The sequence below is a fragment of the Pan paniscus genome, chromosome 9, assembly GCF_029289425.2.
Source record: "Pan paniscus chromosome 9, NHGRI_mPanPan1-v2.0_pri, whole genome shotgun sequence".
Classification (NCBI taxonomy): Eukaryota; Metazoa; Chordata; class Mammalia; order Primates; family Hominidae; genus Pan; species Pan paniscus.
In genome coordinates this window covers 97,166,059-97,188,625 of record NC_073258.2, presented here as the reverse complement: position 1 = coordinate 97,188,625, position 22,567 = coordinate 97,166,059, and the positions used below count along the sequence as shown (strand labels likewise).

The 22,567-nt window shown below is 40.9% G+C and overlaps 1 protein-coding gene across 1 annotated transcript in view; it reads left to right on the top strand.

The window, feature by feature from the left end:
• Window positions 1–22,567, top strand: part of MAML2 (mastermind like transcriptional coactivator 2) — a 368,317-nt gene that overhangs the window by 2,174 nt on the left and 343,576 nt on the right. The window lies entirely within an intron of this gene.

Below are 22,567 nucleotides of genomic sequence, written 5' to 3'. Positions count from 1 at the left end.
GAGGAAGGTTCTATCTCATGGATCCTCCAGCTTTGGCCAGCCAGCTCTGATTAGGCCCCCAAGCCATTTTTCAGCCCCAAAGCATTTATCAGCCCAGCTGGCTTTTATTAAAGCCTTTTTCTCCTTGCCCCATTTCCCCTCTCCCTTTTGAAGTGACCCCGTTCTTCTTCGCTTAAGAGAACATAAATGGTAAGCTGTAACAAATAGCAAATTCCCCAAATGTCCCCTCAGTCAAAAACAAAATTTGGGGAAAATATCCCAAAGAGAGACTAGGGAGGCACTGTTTCTTAAGAGGCCTACTCTCTGATTCCCTCTAGACTCTCTCACTCCTGAGCCACATCTCGATTCTTTTCCCAAGCACTCCAGTCCAATCCAGTAATGCTCCCTTAGAGCATTCGTTAAGTGGACAGGCACGAAGCAGCTATTTACACAGATCATCATCCTAGGAAATACCTTGTCTTCAGCCACTCCTGGTGACAGGATATCAAACCCAAAAGTTCTGATTAAGTTTCTGGCTGGAAGTTCTTCCCCAGAGGCACAGACATACACCATCCCAGAGGAGTATCCCTTGGATCATTGATTCTCAGTGCCAGTCCTGGTCAGGTGACTGCCTGCTGTTTGCAGGCTTCCCCCCAAAGCTGCTGGGCCAGTGGCCTCTGGTGGAAGGTAGAACCCTGCCCTGTGGCCCTGCAGGCTTCCTCCCTTTTGGAGCTCCATGGGACTTCTGGATTCTATGTCTGCTCCAGTTTACCTAGGTCAGCCCTAGCAAAAGCGACAGGAAATGGCCATGCAAGCCCCAAAGTACTCAAAAAGCCCAAAGGTGATGGTGCTATTGTGTCTAACGGCTCCTCCAAAGGAGCTTGATATTGAGCTCTCGGGAGAGGACATCCTCTGGCCAGACGCTCAGGATGGCTCTTTCTGGCTTCCCTTAATCCCTGGCCTGGGTCCATGGTGACGAAGACCCTGGGAATCTCTGGGGAGTAGGATGGTGCTTTTCTCCCCAGCCATAAGCACATTTACTTGGGCTACCTAGAAATGGGACTCCTTGAGGCCAGCTCCAGATGAAAAATAACTACCAACAGTTAAACTGCACAGGGTTTACAGTTTTACCCTTGAATAGCACTAGCTTGTGGGGTTGTATTAGAGCTTCGAAGCCTAATATCCTTTTTCTACCACCTGCTCTATTCCCGCTTCTCCCTGGAATTCCCAGGGAAAGCAGTGGGAGGTTGTTTTGTGAAAAAAGAGATGTTAGGGTAAAGGAGGGGGGTAAAGAATCGCTCAAATGGAGAGAAGAATGAGGTTTGTATGTATGTGTGTGTCACCAGCATCTGCAGCCAAAAGTATCTAAATGCCTTGATTGTCCCCAGTAAATTTATAATCTGTCTGCAAGTCTCCCAATAATGCGGCTTTGTGTGCTTCACAGTCTCCTGGTAAGTGTTTCTGGGGATGGAACGGCGAGTGAGGCACCCGGCCCAACCCTGAGTGGAGAAGACTGATCTCTGCCCGGGGTGTCAAGGCCGGAGCGGGGCCGTGAAGAGGCACAGTGGGCTTCCCTTGTGGCCTTCACAGCCCAGCCTCTGAAGGAAAGGTGGCATGTTTGCCTCTGGCCTTGTTCTTTGAGCTTCTGCTTTTGTCCAACTTGGCAGTAAGCTGAGACAGCCTTTTTTTTCTAGGGTGTTTCATGATGGGAAATGAAACCAACTTTAGTGGTCGTTGTAACTTTACAGTAGCAATACCCATGCTGGGAGGGAAGTGAGGGAGCGGTGTCTGGCCCTTCCCGACTGAAAGCTTACTGCTGCAGAAGCCATAGCTGGCTGCTGTGCTACCTCTGGCCTAAGTGGGAATCTTTCTCTCTTCTAACCACCAGCCATCTCCTGAGACATTCCCTTAGAGGAGCTCCCTCTCCAGGTGTAGTGATGATGCAGAGAGGCACAGTTTAAGTTAGGAGGGTAAGGGATAGTATATTTCTATTTTCATTGAAAATATGTGGCATTGCACGGGTTGTTGGAAATTCCCTCTCCATTTTAGCTGCTAAATTTGGCCCGTTGTTACTCAGCACAGTACTCAGAGATGGTGATGCAAGTGCTGTATTAACCTGATAACACTGTGTCCAAAGGGAGGCCTGGGCATTTTGAAGTGATTCACCAAGCCCATTACATTGGCAGGTCTCACTTTACTCGGGCTCCTCTTATTTTTCAGATATGCTATTAATTTTAAAAGGGCCTTTGTTCAGGGTGAGTGTCAGAATTTTTTCTTAATTTTATTGCTACTGTGTCCATAACCAGATTTATGTGACTTGGGTGTGTTGAATGTATAACTTTAATAGTTAATTCGTATGCCATAAGTGGCCATAAATGTCCTTTGGAGAAAGGGAGAGAATATTGATCATCTAAAATCAAATATGTGCTGTGTCCTCAGATGAAAGCTTTGTATCCTGCATACCTTCTAGTATAATGCCTTGAAGACAGTGGGTAATATTTGTTGAATGAAGGTGAAAGGACAACTTCTGTTTGGGGGGATAATGTTGACTTTCATGGGTATTATACAGCAAGGAATATATAATGTCTGAATCCTTTCAATAGCCTTAAGTTTCAAGAACAGTGCAAGAATAACCTCCAAGCCAGTTTTAATTCTGTCCACATTGACAGCCTAATTCTACAGCCCTTACTCAGCCAGTTTCTTCATTTAGCTCAAGTACAAGTTCAGGGGAAGCCCCGCTGCTGCAGAGTCTGCAGGAACAGGGCCTTTCAGAGGGCCCGGATTATAGGGCTTTGAGCAGATCTGCATTTCTAACCACTTGGAGCAGACTTTAGGCACTAACTCATTTTCTGGTGAAGTATGTTTGAATCTTTGAATGAACTGTGAAACTGAATAATTGCTGGTCCATGGAACAGTAAGGTTTAGAGCTTCTGTGGTACATTATTAATCTTTCCCTTTTGCCTGAGACAAGCTCTTTTTCTGTTGCATAGATTGTGTTGCTAGGATCACTAGATAAGTGGTTCCATGTCATCTCTGGCTTCAGAGATTATCTTTTCTCTAATGTCATGTGGAGGAAAGAAAGTAGATCAGACAAGGACCCTACATCCCTTGGTTTTGTGCCTGCTGGATCACCATCTGGGTTACCTAGGACAAGTCACTTAGCAGTCATCTGTGGAACAGAGAGGACAATCATGCTGCCCCAGCTTGTTGAGAGAAGCAAATGAGCATGTTTTTCTGAACAAGCTTTAGAAAAAATTAAGCACTGCCAAAATGCAATACTAGTGTTAGTAGTAATAAACTTCTAAACAATGAATGATAATACTAGTTCTTCTAGGAGTTAAATGTATACTCAGCTTTCAGTTGTCGGTTTTAAATGATGAAATAGCACTTATTGTAAATAGAGGGATTGGCATTTCAAATTTACTGCTGTCAAGATAAGACTGACGTATCCGTATACTTAAGTGTTCCTGAAGGTCCCAGGAAATCCTAGTGCAATGCTATGAAAGTCTTTGGAGTCTTTGAATGCATCTACTTTACAGGCCTCTGCATGGACCTGGGAAGCTTTGGAAAGGTGTGTCCCCCAGAACATCTAAGGAATATTAGAAAAGTTGTTTACACAAATGCATGGGAAAGTTAAATATTTTGTCAACAATTGTCTAAAATGTTAATTGTTAGCTTAAGAAAGTCAAACAAGTTAAATCATTGCCAGAGTACCCTGGTTATTTTTAACTGATAATAATCAAGTTTCCAATTGACAATTAAAAAGTTGAGAGCTGTAAGTGGGAGGCCAGATCTGGGTATCTATGGCTGTCTACATGATAAATGTCCTCCTAGGACAGTGATAGGAGTGTTTATATTATTTATATATGCAGCCATCATTTCCTTAAAAACTGACCTATTTTCGTTCTGTTTTCTAGAACAAAGTAAAAAAAAAGGAGAGTTCTTATCTATCTAGGACCTTCCTACCACTTATTTCAAGTAAATATAATTATAAGATCTCACAAAGGCAAAAGGGTTCAAGTGGAGAGAGGAGTTAGTATAATACTTTACAAAAAATTGATAAAAACCTTTCTTTGACATCAAGGTGATGTTATCATGTAAACCAAGATATCTTGCTTGTTTAGGACAATGTTTGTTTATAGAAGGCATCTGCTTTCTTTGAAATAATATTGGTAGGTGATGTTCATCAAATGTTTCTAAATCTTAGTGTTTAATCACTTACGGCTTCTGTATTGTAAACATTTTTAAATACCAATATGTTTAAATATGGGCTTTCAGATGTTCTTAGACATACCAATTTAAATATGACTAAAAGAGTGGCCATAATTAGCTGTTTTTTTTTTGTTGTTGTTGTTGTTTGTGTTTGTGTTTAGCACTGTTATTTAATCTAAGAAAGCCTGAAAGGGAATCTGAAAACAGTCATCCAGTTCTGCTATCCATGGCAGCTAAGCCTTTCTGAATGGATTCTACTGCTTTCTTGTTCTTTAATCCAGACCCTTATATATGTTTATGTTCACAGGCAGGGCAATGTTTAGTGAAAACAATTCTAAATTTTTTATTTTGCATTTTCATGCTAATTTCCGTCACACTCCAGCAGGCTTCCTGGGAGAATAAGGAGAAATACAGCTAAAGACATAGTCCCTGCTTACTTACAGCCTAATGGTATGCAAAACCACTTCAATAAAGTAACAGGAAAAGTACTAACCAGGTAGAATGGACCAAAACTGATATAGAAAAATCAGAGGAAGAGAGGAACAAATATTTACTGAGTCCTAGAATGTACAAGGTTTTTTAATTACATATTTTATGTAAGGCCTGCAAAAAACAGGTGAGTAATCAACATTTGTCCCATTTTACATATAAGGAAACTGAAGCTTAAATTGAATAATTTAATGCATAGATTTTATAGTTAGACCCATGTTCAGGTCCCTTTGTTATACCTACTAGCTGTATGAATATGAGAAAATAATTTTGTTATTTTCTTGGCATCAGTATTTTCATCTGCAAAATAAAGCTAAAGTTATTTAGCAAAACAGTCAGCATAGTGCCTGATACATAGTAGGTGCTCAAAACATGAGTACCACTAGTAGTTGGTAGTAGAGAGATTCAAATATAGGCCAAGGATAGCTATATGAGAACATGGGTCACCAGCAGGGCCTGAGAAGAGGGAGAAAATACGGAAATGTGGGATTGGGGTCGCTGAGTGCAGGCATGTAAGTTAAGTGTTTGGGGAACAGAGCAGTGCTTGACTGAGCGTGGCTGGACGTGAGTCCTGAGGGGGACAAATGAGATTGATCCACATCCTGGAGGGCCTGGAGATCCGGTAAGAGCAAATCAGAAGCCCTGGAAAATGGTAGAGCAAGGATGGCTCCAAGGAATCAACAGCTATGATGCAATAATAATCCTTCATATACTTGAAGACAAGTATTACATTTCCCCTCCAGCAGGCTCTTCTCACAGCGCATTGCCTAAGTGCTCTGTACTACCCATCTTCAAGTCCCTTGAGCTGCTTAATGCCTTGCTATTTACACATTCTCCCATTCATGGTGAGTTATATACTGCATGACATGCCCTTTGACACTAAAAGGACATAGTTTTAAAGCACACTAGCTAGATGCAGAAGAGGAAGTAAAAGAAGCAGACCAAGCTATACCTCACTTCTTAGGTTCACCGGGCCTTCCAGTGCAAACAAGAAATGCCCTGTTGGTAAAAGTGTTTATACTCTCTTGATGTGTAAATCAGTCTTCCCAACAAATGAGTTTGCCTGTATACTAATGTGGAAAAGGTATTCTCATTATTAAAAAAATCATGAACAAAAATTCATGAGAAAAGCATTATTTTAGATGGTCTTTGAGATGTACTTATTTCCTTGCTTGTAATACAGATGTGTTACAAATTTTTTACTTGCCTTAAGGTCCAGTTGGATACCAGTTTCCCCCATTTAGTTCTTGTTTACAAGGGAAAGGTAAGGGACCCTAAGGAAAGATGGCAAAGGAGAAAAGCCAACATCTCCTTCCTCCCTGATTCATGGCATGATGCTTGGATGCTGACGGTAGTGAATGGGCTATTGACCAGCTTCAACCTTGGCCTACACATTTGTGAGAAACAGAGGTAAAAGAGCGAAAGCTATTCCACTTCCCTATAGAGGACATGAAGAGAGAAGTTCACATATTCTCCACAGGTTGAGGACAACTAGAGAGCTGGACCCTACCATAGCCAAATTACTGAAGGAATGGATATGAAAATGGGCAAATGGCAATACTGACACATGCTACAGCTCTCCAAAGGTCTTAATGTTTTAGCAAAGGTTTTAAACTCTTACGTCAAGATTGTATGCATGGGTCCTTTTTAGAGTTTGGGAAAATATTCATTAATTCAGTAAATAATCTTTGTACAGCTCTTCTGTGCCATGAACTGTGCCAGGAATACATTGATGGACACTTCAGTATAGCCTTTGCCCTCTTTGAATTTACAGTGTAGACGGGAGGTGAGTGGGGTTAGAAATAGAACTGTTACAGTTGGCTTGTGTAAGGAGGCAAAGAAGCATAGCAGTTAAGAGCCTGAGATCTTAACTCTTAACTCTGAGGTGAGACGACCAGATTTCAAATCACCCCTCTAACACTTAGTTGTGTTTTCTTGGATAGGTCAATTAAATTCCCTTGCCTCAGTTTTCTCGACTGTGAAATGGAGTGATAGTAATAGAACTAACATCTTAGAGCTGTTGATTAAATTTAGCAATTGCCTAGCACCTCGTAAAGGCTCAATAAATTTTAGCTGTTACTATTAGTGTGTGAAGTAACATACTTGAATCAGAGTCATAGGTTTCCCAGCCCAGAATTGTGTTTCCAGTAATGCATCAGACATTTAGAGGAAGAGCATGGCTTTTCTCTTTAATGTTTACTTAAAATGGTTAGTGAAGAGTATCATATTATCAGTTCCCTCAATAGTTGAATATGGAGACATCACCTGGGATAGATTTCCATCTCCCTAGAATGTTAAATAGTGTCCTTCTTGAGAATGGGACCAAGTACTACCTCTTCCAATCCTAAGATTCTAGGACTCCTAATCTAGAAGTTGAATAGAGTGAATGTCCTCTTGACTCCTTACTTCTAGAATTCAGTCTGGGTTTCCATTCAGTTACCCAGCAAGTGTGGAGTGTGGGCTTAGTAGGTAAATGAGAAATTTAAACCATCTATTGGGAGTTTTGAATCATTGGAACCGAATAGACAAACTTACCAATTTAATTGAATTATTAATTGAAATTAATGAATAATTCTTAAGTGAATTTGGTCCTAGAGCCACAAAAGGTTAGACGCTTCCTACTGTGGAGATTTAAATTTATGCTTTTGAAAGCCAGATCCCTGGCTAAAGTTGCTAACTTACTGCATCTGCAGATGAAAAGGCAACACAGATTTGCCGTCTTTCCAACCCTAAGCAGGAGCATGTTGAAATTTCCATGCCTTGATGTGGCTCTCACCTCAGAATCTCTTTACTCAGTACCTCCTCAAGTGCGGTTTTCCATAAAAAACATGAGGAAGATGTTGCCAAGGGTTCAAAGCAAGTTTTATTGATGACGATTCTTAATTGAAAGCATGATGTTTCTATGAAGTGACAGGATTAGAAAACAAATAGTCTCCGTTCTTTAGTAGATTATATTTGGGCAAGGATGGATTTATTGTCCAAACTCAGAGCAAAGAATGTAGTCAAAAATTTTTATCTTTTTTTTTTTTTGCTTACTCCCCGTGATTTAACCTTAGATTCCTCCCCTTTCTTGAGGATAATAATGCTTAGGAAATGTAGTGTCAAACATAGTTGGGTTGTTTTGTTTTTAACAGTGTTCTTGCTTCCTGAGTCATTCTGGCAGATTCATACATTAACATGGAATCATTAACATTTTTGCTTTAAAATTTCTCTTTTGTCAGAAATGTGGCTGAGTTATATTTGTGATTCTTATCCAGCCCTCTAATAACTGTCACCCACATGAAGCCCAACACCTTAAATGCCTCATTGTACAACAGAGTTCTTTTCAGGTAGCTCTCATAGATTTCAGTAGAAAGTTAATTACATGTCTGTTTCTAAGAAAATTCAGTTAAGGCAAAAGTCGGCTACAACCTCTAATAACTTACCAGGAGTCTGTTGGATACACAGTATAATCTCTTAGAGTCCTGGTAACCAGGGTGCAAAGAAGTAGCTTAATTGAATACAATATGTACTGTACTGTGTCTTACTTATGTGTAAAATGCTCATATCTGGAGGTCTCTGGAGTCTAAATTATGTAAAAATAAAAACATTCTCTGGCTAAGCACCTGAGAAATGAGGATTTTTTGTTGTTGTTGATGTTTCTGTTCACCTAAGTTTCTGATACTTGCTAAACCGGCTAAGGCTTGCGCATTTGATTGCCACACCGCGCTACTTAATTTCAGACAGCACAAAGTATGTGCTAGTGTATTATCCCATTTGGTTGTTTCGCAGAAGTGTTAAAGTGCAAAGTGCAGAGGTGAGAGTAAACAGGAAAGAGGAGCTATCCTGACAGAAACAACAGACAGAGGCAACCGTTTAGTAAAGTTTGGGCCCAAGTCCTAGAGCCATTGCACCAAAGAGAGCTTCCTTTTCTCCCTTAGATTCTTTGCATGTGGATCTGTTTGCAGGCTCAGTCCCCCAGAGAGTGACTCTGAGCTGTCTTTGTGCTAAATTAAACATTAGTTTTCTCCTTGGGAACCTGATCTTCCATAGACTAGGCAACAATATCTTTCTGAGAGAGCTCCCAGCTAAGCATTTCCCTCAGGAAGATACTGGCTCAGGAGCCCTTTCACCTCTCCGATCTGCTTAGCTAGTGTGAGTGCGTGTTGCATGGGAATTGTTTTGTCTAACCAGGTCTAGAAGACCTTAAAGTGACGACTTGTACTTTAATCCTTGGTACAATGCTGGAGGACCCATGCTACTTTAGCATATAATAAATGAAAACAGAGTAGCACCCAGATCATATAAGATTACAACCACACATGGGAAGGAGTTCTGATTGCTCACTGCCTCCCAAATTCTGCACCCACAGCAATGAAAGAGAGTGAGTTGCAAAACAGAAGCCATCTCATTTCTAGCCTTCTCTCATCTCTATCCTGCCCATCCCCCTAGAGGGCCAGTTCATATTAGTCTAAAAATAGGACACTATTCTGCAATTTATAGAGTTGTATAAGCCCTTAGAGAGAAGACAGACCAAATCCTCTTTTCGTAAATGAAGAAATTAAAGCTTTTTTTTTTTTTTTTTTTTTTTTTGAGATGGAGTCTCACTCTTTCACCCACGCTGGAGTGCAGCAGTGCAATCTTGGCTCACTGCAACTGCCGCCTCCTGGGTTCACGTGATTCCCCTGCCTCAGCCTCCTAAGTAGCTGAGATTACAGGCGCCCACCACCACGCCCGGCTAATTTTTTTCCTTTTTTTTTTTTTTTTTTTTTTTTGTATTTTTAGTAGAGATGGGATTTCACCATGTTGGTCAGGCTGGTCTCAAACTCCTGACCTCAAGTGATCCACTCACCTTGGCCTCCAAAAAGTGCTGGGATTACAGGCGTGAGGCACTGTGCCTGGCCTTAAAGCTCATTTTTTTATAAAAGAGAAAGCCTCCAAGAACCCATAGCAATAGATCTTGGACTAGAGCCCAAGTTTTCCTGACATCTATTCCAGGTTATAAAAAGTAGTCATTTGATTAAGGATTTTTAATAAACCTATAAAAAGAACAGTTAGGGGAAATTTGGTATTTTTATTAATATTTTGGTAGTAAGAGTAGCATGGAGTTTAGAGCCTGTGGTAAATTGTCTTTTTTGTTTATTGTTTTGAAACAGGGTCTCACTCTGTCACCCAGGCTGGAGTGCAGTGGCACAATCTCTGCTTACTGCAACCTCTGCCTCCTGGGCCCAAGTGATCCTCCCACCCTCAGCCTTCTGAGTAGCTGGGACTGCAGGTGCACACCACCACCCTTGGCTAATTTTAGTATTTTTTTGTTGAGACAGTGTTTTGCCATGTTGCCCAGGCTGGTCTCAAACTCCAGGGCTCAAAGGATCCGCCCACCTCAGCCTCCCAAAGTACTGGATTCCAGGCATCAGCCACCATGCCTGGCTGGTAGATTGCTTTTTAAATGATCACAATGATCCCTTCCACCCCACACGCCCCTTTGTAATGTAACTTTGCCACTCCTGGCATCAAAAAATGGATGCTTTTTTCCCCCTTGAATCTCAATTGGCCTCGTGACTTGCATTATCCAATAACGTGACATAAATGACATGTGCTACTTCTGAGGATGGCCTGTATGAAGCCCTCTTGGAACACTGACCTGATACCAACATGTAAGGAAGCCAGTCTAGCTAATTGGGAGATGAGCATCCACATGCAGGGAACCAAGCTGCCCCGACTCTAATCAGCACCAACTGCCCACACACAAGTGAGGCCATCTTGGACCCAGCCAATCTTCCAGCTCAATGTGGCCACACAAGTAAGCCCAGGTGAAACCAGCAGAGGAACTGCCCAGCCAATCCACAGAATTATGAGAAATATTGCGTCATTGTTTTAAGCCACTAACTTTTGGGGTGGTTTGTAAGTAGCAAAGTTTAACGGAATCAGAGCTGGAAAATTTTAGCATGGAAAATGACTCTGTTTCATTAGCTGTGTTATCTTGGACTGGTTACTTAATGTCTTTGAGCCTCATAACTCTGCTTTTCAGGATAATAGTAGCTGTCTCAAAAGGTTGTGGGGATTAAATGAGACAATACAGTTTATGAAATAGCCTACAGTTTTGTTTGGTACATGGCACAGCTTAACAAACAGTTTTCCTGCTTTCTCTTTGTCTCTTCTCAATGTATTATAATTCATACAAATTCCCTCTTTGTCAGTTCACATTCACTTCATGTGCATCAACATTCTCCTAGGCTTCCTCAGATCACTGTTCCTCTAAACAGTGATTAATTTTTTCCCTCCTGGGTGATGCTGTCATTCCTTCTAACTACCAAATTTCAAGCATTCTTGCTATACTCCATGGAACACATCTGCCTTCAGTAGTCTACCCTTAAAATAGAAAAGGGTTAACCTCATAAAGATGTCACTCGCTTTGTACTGTTATGCTGCCCTTGGGAGACTCAAACAGCATAGCAAATATATATGGGCAATGTAATTGCATTCGATCTTCTAGGTCACAGAAGACTTTGTTAGCTGGTATAGCAGACAGGGAAAAGTGAGCACATTCCCATCTTTAAGAGCACTGCTTCTAAATTCTGTCACTCTTTTTGATAGGAAATTACCCTAACAGCCTCATTTTTTCCATCTTAGCCTTCACAACAAATAATAAATAAAGAAGGAGTGATATAGTCATACTGTATTATACCTACTTACTATACTTATTCGTAGTGATACTGTACGAGAGTACTGGTCAGGGGATTGGGTATTGAAGGTTCTAGTGCTGGCTCTGATACTACCTAGTAGGGCAATTTAGTCACGTCCTTTAACTTCCTGGTATTTACTTTGCTTCTTGGAAAAACAGTAAGTGGCACTTGGTATGTGGCTTGTATCACTTCTTAGGCCTCTTTTGGTATGACACACTTTGCAGAGTTCCCTGATATTTGATTTTGTTTCTCAAATTTCAGTCTCTTCTTACATATATTTATTGAGGAGGAATTGAAAGGAGCAGTGACAAAGTTGGCAATGTTTTGTAGCAGTAAGGAGGGTCTGAAGTTATGTGGGGGACAAGGTCCAGCCATGGCGGAAGGGGGAGGTCCAAGCCATATTAATTGTTGAATACCCTTCCTAGATGTAATGAACAAATCACTCCATCTCTGGCCATATTCTGAGGGACTTAGAGTTCCAGTTTGAGAAACACATTTATAGGAGTAGAGTTTGATTCATTAAATTTATTTTTAGAGAGAGTACTGATTTTTTTTCCCCAGATCCTCTCAATTACACTTGTAATATTTCTGTAGGGTAAAGATTCCCAAGCGATTACCCCTTGTGAAATAATTACATGAAACATTAAAAAAAAAAAAAGGAAAATATTCTGTAGAGCCTCTTACTAAAGAACTGACTAGTCTTTCAGCTATGTACATCCGTCTCTCCATCTGTTTGTCTATCTATTTCTCATATATACATAACAATTGAAAAGTGCAGATTGATGGATGGGATTTTATATGTGTCACCACTTCATTTTTTAAATATGTGTCTGCTTTAACGGGGAACTATAAAAGAGAGTCAAGAAATTGGCCTGGGGGAGGGGAATTCAATCCACTGCCTCTTTTTTCCTTATCGCTAAAACCCTAAGCAGAGAGTATAATCACCTATTTCCCAAGGGCAGCCCTAAGCCCTTAAAACTCAGCTCTGTTTAGGGATTTAATAGAACTGGAAAAAAGAAATGCATGGGATCTGCTTCTAAGAGCAAACCAACAAAGAAAAATTTTCCCAAACGATATTAAATCTAAAGAATTTTTATGGTAACACAGTCCCCTCTCTCCCTCCCTATCTCTTGATTCAGTTAGAGCACAGCTCTTCCAATCACTTCTTTATGACTCGTACGATCTTGGGGGGTGGTGTGGGGTGTCTGTGGATCACATCTTAGGCTCTGGGCCAGCCCGAGCATTTTTTTTTTTTCAACAACAGAGCAAGATGTAACTAGCATAAAGTGAACAAGGTCATTTGGTTGTCGTTGCCATTTTATTTCATTCAAGCTGAGAGTAGACACACTCAGTTTCATTGTTAGGTTGGAGCCATAAAGATAGTGACATTTTTTTCAGTTACCTCTAAACACCTTAGAATTTCTTCTGTTAAGATTTTCTGGAATTTTAGGTGAAAATATCTTGGTGTTATGCAACATGGCTTTTCTTTTTAAAAATATTAAAATAAAGGAAGTCAAGTTGCCTTTCTTTCCCAATAGATGGGGTCTTACCTTTGCTTAGGAAATATACCTTAAGCTCCCATCACACATATATACACACATGCACACACACATATGCACTTTGTTTTCGATTGTTATTATTTTGGGGGGATGGAATATCACTCTGTCACCTAGGCTGGAGTGCAGTGGCCCAATCTTGGCTCACTGTAACCTCCACCCCCTGGGTTGAAGTGATTCTCCTGCCTCAGCCTCCCGAGTAGCTGGGACCACAGGTGTGCGCCACCACGCCTGGCTAATTTTTGGATTTTTAGTAGAGATGGGGTTTCACCTCATTGGCCAGGCTGGTCTCAAACTCCTGACCTCGGGTGATCCGCCTGCCTTGGCTTCCCAAAGTGCTGGGATTACAGGTGTGAGGCATCGTGTCTGGCCTGATTATTTTTAATATATATGAACAGAAGTTGGTTACATGAGTGCCTTGTTAGATAAATAAGAATCAAAGAAATACGTTGAAGAGTATGGGAAAGGGCCGGGCGCAGTTGCTCATGCCTGTAATCCAAACACATTGGGAGGCTGAGGCAGGCAGATCACTTGAGGTCAGGAGTTCTAAGACCAGCCTGGCCAACATGGTGAAACCCCGTCTCTACTAAAAAATAAAAAATAAATGTGCTGGACATAGTGGCAGGTACCTGTAATCTATTGAGGCAGGGGAATCACTTGAGTCCATGAGGCAGAGGTTGCCGTGAGCTGAGATTGTGCCACTGCACTCCAGCCTGGGTAACAGAGCAAGACTCTGTCTCAAAAAATAAATAAATAAAATAAAAGTGTATGGGAAAGAAGATCAGTTTTGAAGGAAGTTTCTCCAGAAGACAAGAACCTGCCAATTACAGAAACTAAGGAAAAAGTCCATTATATTACAATGATAAGTCTGGAGTGACAGGAGACCCCCATTCGGGTCCAGGCTTTAACTAACAGGATGACCTTGGGGCCAGTCATCCCTCCTTTGCTTCTTTATTTCCCCATCAGCAACCCACACGGGTTGGATTCCCTAGCATTTTGCTTGGCTGCATTATTCTTGTCGTACAGGATTCAGCTCAAATATCACCTCCTGGAGAGACCTGCCTGTCTACCCTAACTAGAGCAGACACACATGACTGATCTCCTTCTCTCGCGAAATCTCCCATCATGTCATCCCATTACAGAGGTTTTGTTTTCTTCATAATTTTTATCACTATGTGAATTATTTTGATTCTTTGTTTATTTGTGCATTTCCCGTTGTTTCCTATATTCCGTTCAATGTAAGCTCTATGAGACCAAGAACCTGGGCAGTTTTATTCACCATAGGTATCCCAAGCCCTAGTGGTTCCTGGCACATTTTGTATTCACAATAAATATTTGTTAAGTCAATGACCAGATAAATGGCTTTTAAACTCAAGATAGTTTTTTTTGTTTGTTATTTATTTATTTATTTATTTATTTATTTATTTATTTTGACAGACTTTCGCTCTTGTTGCCCGGCTGGAGTGCAATTGCGCAATCTCGGCTCACTGCCTCAGCCTCCCGAGTAGCTGGGATTACAGGGGCCCATCACACCATACCTGGCTAATTTTTTGTATTTTTTTAGTAGAGACGGGGTTTCACCATGTTTGCCAGGCTGGTCTCGAACTCCTGACCTCGTGATCCACCCGCCTCGGCCCCCCAAAGTGCTGGGATTACAGGCATGAGCCACCGCACCCAGCCTAAACTCAAGATAGTTTTTAAGACTTTCAGCAAAGGGATATAAAAGAAAGAAGGAAGGGCATGCAATTGGACTCCAAGGTCTTAACCTCTTGTTTATGCATTTAAAACACACACACACACATGCACACACATACACACACACACACACACACACACACAGGCTTTAGTGTGATTAAAAATAGAGTTCCAGTGCTACAACCATTTGAAAAGTACATGGACTAGATAATCTCTTAAAATTCTTCCTAGGTTTAAATTCTAAAGCCCAGTCTGCCATAAGAGGAAAATGTTGGTGCAAGGAAAAAGATGATGGAATAGGGTTACAGATGTTGAGTGCCTACTACATGTTGGGTCTTGTGTCGGGTCCTTGAACCACACAGGAGAGAGTTCTTGTTTAATGGAGTTTACATTTTAATGGGGGGGGGCGGGGTAGACAGAGAGTAAACAAACAAAGGAACAAGAGAAATTTAACTGGTGATACAATGCACAGCTCTTTGTTCCTTACTTCATATGGCTAATTGGAGATTGATTTGGGTTAATTAAAAGAAAGCAAATCTGGGAAACTCTGTGGAAGGTGATAACCATAAACAAATTTCTACCCACAGAGCTAGAAGAGGGGTTTCTGTGCCCGTGGCTGCTCCAAGCCTGGACATCTGCCTGCACAGTGGTCTTTTTGGCCCAGGCTGTGTGCTACTTTGGCCAGTCTGTGTGAAATGTTGATTCCGACATTTCCAGGGAAGAAGGTGGTCTTGTCAGCGTCTTCTGTGCCTTGGAGCTATTGTGATCATTTTGTTAGAAATCATCAAGTTTTGAGAGTTAAAGAGAAACTGCTGAAAGGTACGGTTTGTGAAGGAGAATATTGTTCCTCTTTATAGAAACAGAAAAAAAAAAGATCAGTGTCCCAAGGAGGTACAGGCATAAATCTAAGGAAGATAACTCGCATTTGTAATGGTCATAATAATAATATATGTACATGACCTACAGAGTCCTCACAGAAACCTTATGCTATCAGTGAAAAAGATGGAGCTATCTGTAGTTTACAAATGTGAAACAGACTTGGAGAAGTTGAGAAATGGTAATAATATCTTACTTTTGAATAGCTAATTTGCATTTTATGGAGTGTGTTATTTCATTATTTCAGTTTAAACATCATTTCAGTTTCTTCTCTGGAGTATTACTACCCTCGTTTAAGAGACAGGTATGAGAGGCTCAAACTTGTCTGTGCTAACTCCACTAGTAAGCATCAGTCTACCCTTGGGGCTCCTGGACCTATGCAGGAGGCACAAAGCTGGCAAAGTTGAATAGCTAAACCCCAAATGTATAACTAAATTTGCAACTAGATGGGGACGTTGAATGTCTTCAGCTCCCAGACATACACCCACACATAATTTGAAGCAATGACTCCCCTAGAAAGAATGGCAGTCATGAATGGAATGAGGATGTCAGACACCCAGGGCACACCAAGTCTAGAATAAGAGAGGCTGAAACAAGAGTCTTGTTTTTTCTTATTTAAATCCAATAATTTGTAAGAATACAAGGCAAGATGAGAAAGCCTTTTAATGTATGAAAGCCCACAATTTGGTACCTGTATTTCTTGTGGGTCCAGTCAGCCAGCAAGTCTGAGGAGCGAGGGCTACAAGGTCATTATGAAGAGAAACTTGATCTTGAATTAAAGAAGTAGACTCTTCTCTGCCACCAAGATTGGTCTCTTAACTTTTTCTCCTTACCATTGCTTATTTCAGAATGAATATATTAGATGGAACTTTAGGGAGAGACCTGAAGCTCTTTGCTGAGAAGTGATTTTGAATCCATTCAGATTCAAGTAGGGAATAGGTTTTTTAAGCCGATGAATGTTTTCTCATTACCTGGAGAAAATGTGGGGACTCATAATCGGTGGGATTTTGCTTCAAGGTGAAGATGTGCCTTCTTATTTATTTTTGTATTTCCATGGCCTACAATAGTGTCAGACATCTATTACACAAGCATTCCATAAATGTGTGTTGAACTACCCTGTGGCAAGCATGAATTTTTAAGGGACAGCAGTTCTTTATATTTCTGTGGCTGAATGTATTGTACACCAAATGTGAAATACTGATCTTCAAGGCATCCTTTTGGTTCAACACATTAAAAAAAATAACATGTATTAAGCGTTTATCATGTTAGGCACTCTTCTAAGTGTTTTCTGAATGTTAACATATCTTTGCAATTATACTATGAAATAGGTACTATCTTATTCCCATTTGGCAAGTGAGGAAATTGACAAATTAGGTGAAGGAACATGCCCAGGTCATGCAACCACAAGTGGTGGAGTCAGAATTTGAATACAGCAGGATGATGCCAGGGCCAAGGTTTCTAATCATGACTTTGCACCTCATATAGGAGCAGATAATTACATAGGTATTATCAGACTCAACTTACACATGGTCCAGGCCTGAATTTTGAAGGCAAGTGCAACAAGACATTTGAAAGCCAATGACAATTAGAACTAACTGGTCATCTAAGCTGCAGATGAAATTCACAATGAATGTCTAGGGGCCACAGATTACTCTTTGAGACTGTTGCCAGTCGTCTCTTTTCTAAGAGGTAGAAAGTGCTTGAACACGTAGAGCCTATGAGTGACACATGTTTTGACTAGCATTCCAGGGTAGCTTTCAGTAGCCACCTGGAGGGCTGTGTGGAGGATTCTAAGGCCATACCTACGCATGATGGGAAAGACAGCTGTGGTGGTTCATTGTCGACATCTGCCCTGCAGGCACAGAGAAGGCAGCATGGCTGACCGGTTTCTGAGATAGATTCTTCAGGGTTGAGGAATCCAAATCTGGAGCATAATCCATAGAGATTCCTGATGAATTGTTAATTCCCATGAAGGAATGCATCAGGACCAGATTATACTGTGAGTGGGCCTCAAATCTATTTATAGAATAAGTTTGGGTTTAAATAAGTTAATTCATTGTAAGTGCCTTGAAGACAGATAAGTTCCTTGAAGACACAAAAACCTCTTATCTCTGAGCATGCAGATGGGTTTTTTTTTTTTTTCAGCATTTTGTAAAGGGCAATACAAACTCAGCTTCACTCCCTCGCCAACCTGCAACCAGATCGTTCTTCCTAAGCACCTCTTACATGGAAATTCTAAAGATACCATTACTGTGGTGAATATTCTGAGGGAAATTCTCTTTGGCTAGAAGGAGCAACAGAAACGTACAGATGTGTTTTAAAAAAATGGATACCCTAAACTTACGTGATCACTGGAACCTTCTTTGGGGAATCACATTTTTCTATAAGCTGCCTTTTAAAACATTTTAGCAAATATGTCTTGAGATATTGTATCTAAGCCCCACCCTCAGCACTAGGAATGGAGTGGTGAATAAGATAAGTTCCATGGTCTCTTGGAGAGTGCTTTTTTTTTTTTTTTTTAAATCAGTAGCCTCTTTTCATGCTAGAACATAAATGATCCAGCTTCTTGAGTTTGTGAGTTCCCTAAATTGAATACACAACTTTGTGCGATGGCATATATGCATTTTCAGTGTGGACGCATTCCACAGTTTCGTCATTCTCCAGGGGTTCCAAGGGCGAAAGAACCTGAAGCCTAGGCCTGTGGAGATGGGAAGACTCCACTAATACTAGGCACACTGTGATTCTCCACTCTACACAACAGCTAACTCTAGGACATCCGGCATTTCCTTTCTTTGTGTGTCTGTTCATTCTAGTTTCAGGAATCTGAAGAGAAAGCAAACGTAACTTTCTTCATGCCTAACATATTTCCTTTACGTTGGACTTTTGTTATCTATTTTGTTATCTATCTAGGCATTTTCTTTTTTCTTTTTTTTTGAGACGGAGTCTCGCTCCGTGGCCCCCAGGGTGGAGTGCAGTGGCGCGATCTCGGCTCACTGCAAGCTCCGCCTTCCGGGTTCACGCCATTCTCCTGGCTCAGCCTCCCTAGGAGCTGGGAATACAGGCGCCCGCCACTACGCCCGGCTAATATTTTGTATTTTTAGTAGAGACGGGGTTTCACCGTGTTAGCCAGGATGGTCTGGATCTCCTGACCTCGTGATCCGCCCGCCTCCCAAAGTGCTGGGATTATAGGAATGAGCCACTGTGCCCCGCCCATTTTCTTCTTTTCTAAAAGGCAGTCAGTCCTCAGATAGCAGTTGAACTCTTTTCATTCTCTTTCGCAGTTCAGGTTTGAGCCCAGTCCAACAATTTTTTTGCTTTATTTTTAAGTGACCTCTTACCATTTTCAGGCTTCCTCCCCTCTCACCTTGACCTCTAACTCCAAGTTGATGTCTCCTTGTCATTGTGGGGAACTTCTTGGAGGAAAGGTTAAAGCTAAGTTGGAGCTCTGTCTCGGGCCTTTCACAGCAACACTGACTCTTATTATTAGCGGTGCACTCCAGGCTGCTAGAGTTCATATTTTGGCAGTAGACCATCAAACACCCTATTTTTAAGAGCCTTTAACTTCGTTGTAAACATGTGCTGTGACCGGGAGCTTATTTTCTTTACTCATATTTACCAAAAGCAATTTAGCTGTTGAAAAGTTGCTATAAGGAAAAAAACAACAACAACAACAACAAAAAACTTGGCCTTCAGGAACATTTTTCCACTCATATAACTCAAAACTGTTCATGATATTTAAAAAAATTTGGCATTTAGTTGTCTGATGGTCCAGTCATATTGGTAATTTGAAGGGAAGAAGAAATGGAACTGCTAGGTCATTTTGCTATGACAAATGTCCATTAAACACATGTGGAGGGAATAGTGTTGGCCACACATATTTTATATGATTGACCAGAACAGAATGGCTCAAAGAAGGCAGTCTAGTATACTGAGTAAATCGTTTTGCCCTTAAAATCTCCTATATTTAGAACAAAAACCTTCTATAGACATACTTCCTGCACACTCTAAATTCTGTAGACTCTACTAGTCCCATTAGGAGAACAAATAATATCCCAAACGCCAAGCATCAGCTTGTACATGCACTGATGGATTATTGATGTCTGAGGACCTTGAAAAAGAATCTGCAGAAATATGATAAAGGAAGCAATATCGCAAATATGTCTATTTCTTTTGTCTCTGGAAGGAATTTAAGCAAGTGTAACAAAACACATAGTAATCTTTTGAAGCGGTTGTGACTTCTGGCCTTCAAGCGGGAGCTTTAGGAGGAATTTCAATGTTAAAAAGGAGAGGCTTGAACTTTGACATCTTTCTCTCGTGATTTAAGATTCTAAAAGTAGTGTTAGGCAAATTCTTATATTCCAGCACAGGAGAAACACCAGCTTTCCAAGAGGATTTAGCATTTCTTCATCCCTTTAGCAATACAAGAGGGCAACTGTGCTCAGAGGTTGGCTACATTTGTGAAGTGGGAAGTATAGAAAGATCTGGAAGTATGTTTTCAGGGTCACGAGCCCAGTGGGCAGCCATATGCTGTGGAAGTACCTTGGCCTGGAAACCCTCCAGCTAAATGATGAGTGTGTCTTTTCTACACAAACCCTATTTGAAGGCATGTTGCTGCAGTGTTGTTTTTACCCCTCAGGTAAAATGTTATTTTCTACCCCATATCCGAGGCAGATAAGCCCTGAAATTGGCCAGCATGTGGATTCCACATGTTTTCTCCCACTCTTCCAACTGGATGTGCTCTTGAAAACATTGACTTTCTTGGTCCTTGTCATATGATATGTTTTCTTATTGCCATACTTCCTGCTCTGGTTTTTCCATTTCTCTCCATTTCAAGTACTTTCAAAGACAAGAATCTTCTGGTTGTAGCAGGCATTCGTTTGCTACAAATGCTGGCTGTTTTTCCAGGCATAAGAAATACACACACAAACACACACACATCTCTACCTCACAAACTCCTATTCCCGTCTTCTTATAGTAATAATGAATTGAAGACTATCACTGTACATTAATCTGGAAATTGACAAGATAATGCCTCCATACCAGCAGAAGTTGAGTAGGGTAAGGGGGAGATATAATACAATCAACCCCCAAGTGGGAATTGTCCACTCCACTCCTATTAGATCTGCTCAGAGATGAGAGTGGATGTTCTGCCAGAGCCATTTCCAGAGTCAGCAAAATGTGTTTCTTCCCTGAGTTGCCATGAGCTTGAGTATACCAGAGGGCTAGAGAACAAACTCAAAATTATATTCTTTAGTCAGCTGAGCAGAGTTGCTTTGGAGCTGTGATGAGTAGTTTCATGTCTAATGACTCCCTTACTCCAGCCTCCCAGTGTGTCAGCAGACCCCTGACTGTACTTCATTGCTTAGGTTTGCTGTGGTGGAATTTGTTAGTTGACAGGTGACATAATCCAATCAATATAACAAGGAGTTCATTCCACTTCATTCCATTTTCCTCCTTGTTGAGTTGCAAATATTTCATAGATATATCCTAACTCATAAAACGCCTTTGGTGGGAAAAGTATCTTTGGAGTTGTGTCTAGTTTGCATGTCTCTTATCTTTCTGGCCAGCATGGCAAGTTCACTGTAGCTTCTGCAGAATGAGCTGGTAATTCTCATCAGTGAATGTTCTTTGCATGATTTTTTGAATGAGATGCCACTGTAGGTACTTTGCCAAATTCAGAAAAATCTCAACCACCTCCTTCTGAGAGCTGGCCTTCAGAATGTACGGACTGTGGTATGCTCATTGGCATCCTAGTGCTTGTTGCAATAAAAAATTATCAGATTATTTAGTTTTATGGGTTATGATATTTCCCCTAACCTAGAATTTAAGTTCCTGAGAAATTAAACTAGAATCAAAATTATTTAATGTCAGCAGGAAGATTTTTCCTGAAAGTTCACAAGAATATCTCCTCTCTTCTTTGGGGGAGATGAATACTCCTTCTCCACATAACCATAACATCACATCTGGGCCCTATTGTACCTATATCTGTGCATAACTAATTCAACGAGTAGCAAAGCAAAACAGACCATAGCAAGACATAAAAATACATCTTGTGTTTCAAAAGCTTCTAGGAGGGAGAAGAGTTTGTAAAATTGAGCTATTATTTTAAAATTCTCTGATGGCATGACTTTTTGTTCAGAAGATAGTTTCCAGTTGCCATGCTAATAACATGACAAGATTAATTTTAGCAGTTATCTATTGCTTTGTAACAAATTACTTCAAAACTTAGCAGTTGAAAACAGCAAACATTTATTATTTCACACATTTTCTAAGGGTCAGACTTTTGCGAACTGCTTAGTTGGGTGGTACTAGCTCAGGATCTCTCATGAGATGGCATTCCAACTACTGGTTGGGGCTGCAGTCCCCTCAAAGCCAGGTTGAGGATGGAGGATCTGCTTCCAAGTTCACTCCCATGGCTGTTGGGAGAAAATCTCAATTCCTCACTGGCTGTTGACCGGAGGCCTCAGTTCCTTGCTGTGATGGCCTCCCTATAGGCTGCATGAGTGTTCTCAAGCAGTTAGCTTTTCCAGAAACAGTGATCCAAGAGAGAGATCAGTATAGAAGCCACAGCATTTACAACCTTATCTCAAAAGTCACACATTTTCTCTTCTGCCGTATTCTACTGGTCACATAGGCCAAACCAGGAACAGTGTGGGAGAAGACTACACAGGATATGAGTACCAGGGAGTAGGCATCACTGGGAGCCATCTTAGAGGCCATTTAACACATTAATGAATAAACATTGGCCAATAGCCCAGGTTACCATGTCCTCTTCTGTGATGTTAATTAAGGAAGGTTATACCACTGAATATTTTAAAATTTGACCATTAATTAATTTCATAGGTATTCAATGAATGTCCCCTATATACTGAGGACAGCTATTTTAAGTCCTTAGGATATATCAGGGAACAAAACAAAGATCCTCACCCTCCTGAGTGTTACATTCTGTTTTACATTCTGCTTTTCATATAGCAAATCTCACAGGTCAGTGGACCCATGTAATTAGTATAAGTACGAGGACATCAAACCGTTGTTTCAGACTGAGTATGCCTTGACCAGACTTAGCAGGAAATAGGGGTATCTGTTTTCTTTATC